The sequence below is a fragment of the Palaemon carinicauda genome, chromosome 9 (genome assembly GCF_036898095.1).
Source record: "Palaemon carinicauda isolate YSFRI2023 chromosome 9, ASM3689809v2, whole genome shotgun sequence".
NCBI classification, from domain to species: Eukaryota; Metazoa; Arthropoda; class Malacostraca; order Decapoda; family Palaemonidae; genus Palaemon; species Palaemon carinicauda.
The window spans coordinates 146790346-146796742 of NC_090733.1; positions in this window are offsets into that span (position 1 = coordinate 146790346).

The following is a 6397-nucleotide window of genomic DNA, read 5'->3' on the forward strand; positions in this document are numbered from 1 at the left end:
TAGAATTTATTATAACTTTCACAACATATAGATGAAGGGCAAAAGGAGCGAATGCGACATCGGTTGTTTTCAGACTTTTAAAAAGTGTTTGTCGACCTTAATATTTCATTTTTATATCAAGTAGCCTGTGGCCATTCTTGCATGCCATTTCATATTCCTTTTTCGAATAGTTATTAAGAAAAACCAGTTTTACATCCCAGATATATATTCAATAGAAGTGCATATTAATTCTCAATCTCTCTCTCTCTCTCTCTCTCTCTCTCTCTCTCTCTCTCTCTCAAAGCGACTGACTTACACTATCACAACATTTTTTATTGATAGGTTCGCGTAATTTTCTGGTTTGTGGTCTATAAAAAGCTCTTTTAACGGCGCAAAGAGAATATAATCACAATGAAATTGATCGAAATATAGAAAACAAAACTGCATGTAGATCTCGAAAATATTAGTAATTTAATAAATAGACACAGATAACTATTCAACCATTTTAAACAAGGCCAAATGAGGTCTCAGCTAATGTAAGCTTAAACAAGGCCATTTTGGGTAATAAGGTTTTCCGCTGATGTAAGCTTCTTAACCTTGGGTTCCAGAGTCAAATGTCATCGCTAAGTGATAGGTACACCACTTCTCCTTTAGAGAAGGGGAAAAATAGGAAAGCTTTAGCATATAAGTATGTTACTTGTTACTTGTTTTGGGTTTAAATCCAACCCTCCACTGAAGTCGAGTGAACTACTTGGGCGGGTCCATATTAATCATCTAACGAAACCTTTTCATTATAACTTATACAATTCTTTTATTGTAGTATCTTCCAAATCATATGATCTTGTGAAAAATAATGTCTTTAGTTTCTTCTTAAATTCAATTGCTCCCTTTAGGTCCTTCATTTCAGTTGGCAGTTTATTATAATGTCTAGGCGCACAGTAGCTAAAAGCCCTTTCACCAAATTTACTATTTGTTCTTGGTTCGGATAGCTTATGTTTGTCACTCATGTGTCTTGTGTTAACATTTGTTTCTAGTTCTAGTTTATTCAGGCATTCTTTTAGATATTTTGGTTCATTTTGGCTCAGTATCTTAAACGTTACTAAGAGTAGCTTGTATTCAATTCTCGCTTTTACCGGTAGTCAGTGTAATTTAATTAGTGCAGGGGTAATTCTTTCCTTATTGTGTAGTCCTTTTATCAATCTAGCAGCTCTGTTTTGTATGTTTGAAGAGTTTTAAGTATTTTTGAAGAAAAAAAATGTGTTGGGGGTTGGGTGTTAAGTAATTGAAACATGTGCCCTCGTACACAAGCTGACTTAAAGTAAGCATATTTTTTTTTTTTTTTTTGGGGGGGGGGTCTTAGAATTCTTTGGGAGTTCGTAAATATTTGTAACAAATTTATATTTTAGGTTTTTATTCATTAGTCATCATTTCAGGTTTTACTGATTCGTTATTTCAAGTTTTTAAAGAATTTTTACACGTTTCATTAATTAAGGTTTTTTTTTTTTGGCCATTTTTCATCATTCAAGTTTTTAATTATTATTCATCATTTAAGGGTTTTAGTCATTATTCATTATTTAAGTTTTTTATGTCATTATGCATTATTTAAGGTTTTGAGTCGTTATTCATCACTTCAGGTTTCTTGGTCATTATTCATTATTCAAGGTTTTGAATCTTTATTCATCATTTCAGATTTTTTGGTCATTATTCATCATTTAAGTTTTGAGTCATTATTCATCATTTCATGTTTCTTGGTTATTATACATTTATTTAAGGTTTTTAGTCATTATTCATCATTTAAGGTTTTGAATCGTTATTCATCATTTCAGATTTTTGGTTACCATTCACCATTTAAGGTTTGAGTCATTATTCATCATTCCATGTTTCTTGGTCGTTATACATTTACTTAAGGTTTTTAGTCATTATACATTTATTTAAGGTTTTTAGTCATTATTCATCATTTAAGGTTTCTTGGTCATTAGTCACCATTTAAGTCCTTGAGTCATTATTCATCATTTCAGGTTTCTTGGTCATTATTCATCATTTAAGTTTTGAGTCATTATTCATCATTTCATGTTTCTTGGTCATTATACATTTATTTAAGGTTTTTAGTCATTATACATTTGTTTAAGGTTTTTAGTCATTATTCATCATTTAAGGTTTCTTGGTCATTATTCATCATTTAAGGTTTTGAATCGTTATTCATCATTTCAGATTTTTGGTTATTATTCACCATTTAAGGTTTGAGTCATTATTCATCATTTCAGGTTTTGAGTCATTATTCATCATTTCAGGTTTTGAGTCATTATTCATCATTTCAGGTTTCTTGGTCATTATTTACCATTTAAGTCTTTGAGTCATTATTCATCATTTCAGGTTTTTTGGTCATTATTCACCATTTCAGGTTTATTGGTCATTATTCATCATCTAAGGTTCATTTCAGGTTTATTGGTCATTATTCATCATCTAAGGTTCATTTCAGGTTTATTGGTCATTATTCATCATCTAAGGTTCATTTCAGGTTTATTGGTCATTATTCATCATTTAAGGTTTTGAGTCATGATTCATCATTTCAGGTTTATTGGTCATTATTCATCATTTCAGGTTTTGAGTCATTATTCACAATTTTAGGTTTTTGTCATTATTCATCATTTCATGGTTTTTTTATACTTTAATATGGGGGGGTTTGTAAATGAAGTTGCTGTGAAGCACGTTGTCACGATAATTTATATTTTTCAAAAAGAAAAACTTTAGATTGGTTATGATAGTGTTTCTTATGTATAAATCTCTCTCTCTCTCTCTCTCTCTCTCTCTCTCTCTCTCTCTCTCTCTGTCACGCCAATGGGCGCAATAAATTGATTAAAACAAAATCTCTCTCTCATAAAAGGAAACGAAGAACGATTGGAAATTTTATAACCTCTAAGAAATTAGCGATTGGCTTTTTTCGCGTCTTCGTATAAGAGTGATGATTGTTAACCTTCTCTCTAATGAGTGACGATTTTTCCGAGCTATTTCACACAAGAGAAATTGCATTCTTTGCCCTAAATCCAAAATGAAAATTGCAGAAATATTCTCTATTAATTTATCTTTTTCAATCTAATTTTTTTAGATATATAAATGCGCCACATCGAAAAGATATAAAAATAAAAAATCTTGGATTCTCGATACTGAATAAATATATACACAATAGATAATTGCCAAACGAATATACCATGAATATGCACGTTTTTTTTAGACTTTCCCACGAAATTATCATTAATTTTGCTATAAATATTTTAGTACAGAAATCAACAAAACTTTAATACGCTTATTTACATTTTCCCGATTTTTTAATGTTGTAAATTATAATCATTTTTTAATGTTGTAAATTGGAATATTATTCAATTTCAGATCATCGATGTGAATTGAATACAGCAGAAAATAATGTAGAATAACGAATGGTTAATCACGTTGATATTCCATAGTAAGATTACGAACATTCACGAACTTGTCTATTGCAATTCATATAATTTCTTATGAATTTATTCGATTACGTAGAATTTATGACCACCTAGTTCTATATAGAGCAAAAACCAGATTCGCTGAATAATTGTATAAATAAAAGTAAAAACTCCTCAGGGTGTCGCAACTAGGTCACCGTTGCAAGCAACAAAAAATTTAACCATAATTTTCAATGGCATCGTCTGACCTAAGTTCTTCCTCGAAGTCTGCGATTTTTTTTGCATCAGTCACGATATGGAATTAGGAGGAAAAACTTGTTCTTGCTTCCACCTGGCGGCGAATTAGCGAAGCTCTTGCTTCCACCTGGCGGTGAATTGACGAAGCTCTGTTCCAGAAGAGATCATAGCAACAAGTGGAAGCTCTCTGCGGGTGTAGTGCCTTCAGTTCACCTTACGTGGTGTACTGTAGGCAATAACAGTGTCCCTTCCTCTCATACCTGCACCCACTTTAAGGTTTAAAGGTAGCTAAAAAATGGCAGAAGCAAGGGACAGTGACATTGCCCTATCAAGCACGACAATGCCGACCTAGAGACTGACCATATATACATATGATCAGCACCCAAGCCCTCTCTCCACCCAAGCTAAGACCAGGGAGAGCCAGGAAAGGGATGCTGAAGACTCAGCAGATAGACTTCTAGGATCCACAAACCCCCTCATCCTTAGCTCATAAGGAGAGTGAGGTTACAGCGATCAAAGGAACTAACGCGTTTGAACTGGACTCGAACCCAAGTCTGGTGATCACCAGTCAGGGACGTTACCACATCGGCCACCATAACCCTTTACTGCTATCTGCTTCATCTACGTTCCAGTTAAAAAAAAAAAATAAGGGTACTGTCCCATTCATCCTTCCAAATTGCTGTCCAATTTATTTCAAATTAAATTAATGATGCAAAAGCAGCTTTTTCACCCAATTTGGGATTTAACATCGACTGGCCTCCCAGACCCAACGCTGGGTCATATACCCATCGATCCATAAATCAATGAATCGATGAATGAAGACTCGAGAACATTCACTAAGAAAATGAATGAACGACTCTTCCATTACAAGTCGAACGGTTCGCCCGTGGCTCGGATTACCATTTGAAAGGTCACTTGTTTCACAGGTTTGTCTATTACAAAAGCAGTTACAAAATCCTTTTAACAATGGCACTCGTCGTCAGGTCGAAGAACGGAGGCCTCATTATGCCAAATAATTCTTGCGTGGAAAAGTGTTCGCGCTCTTAAAGTTGCGATGTTTTCGCGCAATGTCGCTCTTGTTGCAAACAATATACATACGTAGACTAATATTTAAAGGTCATCAGTCAGTAGCCTTCTCTCTCTCTCTCTCTCTCTCTCTCTCTCTCTCTCTCTCTCTCTCTCGTTAAACTATAATTATGAAAATTACTAGTGATGAAATAGCTTATCATCACATAAGCCTAAACATATTTTGTAATGTAATTTTTAAAGGGGGAGAACGAATAGAATGCATAAAAGAGAGAGAGAGAGAGAGAGAGAGAGAGAGAGAGAGAGAGAGAGAGAATAAGCTGCAATGAGTAATCTAGAATCATGTCTTTACAAATTTGTCCCTAATACTGTTATTGGGGCCCATTGCGTCAATGGATGTAGATGATGAATATCAAGATTATCCTAAGAGTTGGCTCGTCAACTAGCCTACATAAGATTCGCACCTAGACTCGTATTTAGAGAACTAATAGGTTTTACCCTGCTTGTACTAAAACTTGTCTCCAAACTAATAGATATTTTGATAATCTTTAAATATTGTTGCCCGGAAATGAAAATACTGGGGAGGTTACTGTTGTGGTTGGGCACCACGGAGTGGGCAGGGGGTGGGGGGAGGGGGGGGGGGGGGGTAGTTTTGGGGGTCTTGCCCCGACGTCTCTGCAGATAGTACTGGAATTGAGACCAGGTAAATTTGATCTATTACCTGGAAAGGGTAATTTGCTTTGTTTTAATTCTAGAGTTTAACAACAAATTAGCTTGTCGTTCTTTCAGGTGTCATTAACAAAAACGTAATTCGATTTTTGCCTTTTCTTTCATGCTTGTTTGTTTGTTTTGGGTTTAAATCCAACCCTCCACTGAAGTCGAGTGAACTACTTCTCGGGCGGGTCCATATTAATCATCTAACGAAACGTTTTCATTATAACTTGTACAATTCTTTGATTGTAGCATCTTCCAAATCATATGATCTTGTGAAAAGTAATGTCTTTAGTTTCTTCTTGAATTCTCAGTTGCTCCCTTTAGGTCCTTCATTTCAGTTGGCAGTTTATTATAATGTCTAGGCGCACAGTAGCTAAAAGCCCTTTCACCAAATTTACTATTTGTTCTTGGTTCAGATAGCTTATGTTTGTCACTCATGTGTCTTGTGTTAACATTTGTTTCTAGTTCTAGTTTATTCAGGCATTCTTTTAGATATTTTGGTTCATTTTGGTTCAGTATCTTAAACGTTAGTAAGAGTAGCTTGTATTCAATTCTCGCTTTTACTGCTAGCCAGTGTAATTTAATTAGTGTAGGGGTAACTCTTTCCCTATTGTGTAGTCCTTTTATTAATCTAGCGGCTTTCTTAGTTATTATCTTTTTTATCGTACAAATAATTTTATTTTTTACTATATACTACCTTGTTAGTAAATATCAAAGTATTATACAAAGATGGATATCTATTACATAAAAACTTGTTTTAATCTCAATTTTTTATAAGTGCAGATATCAAAGAGTAACATTAAATAGTGATTACCTGTCTTTCCCGTCAGACCAGTATGTAAATGTACGAAGGAATAAGAATACTCTATAGATACTATAATAGTAATCAAGTATTGTATACAGTTAAGTAACCCACAGTTACCCGCATCAATTTCCGTAGCGGTTACGTAACGTGTGAGAGTACACACACAACACCGGGTTTATTGTTTTCCCGACTATTTACT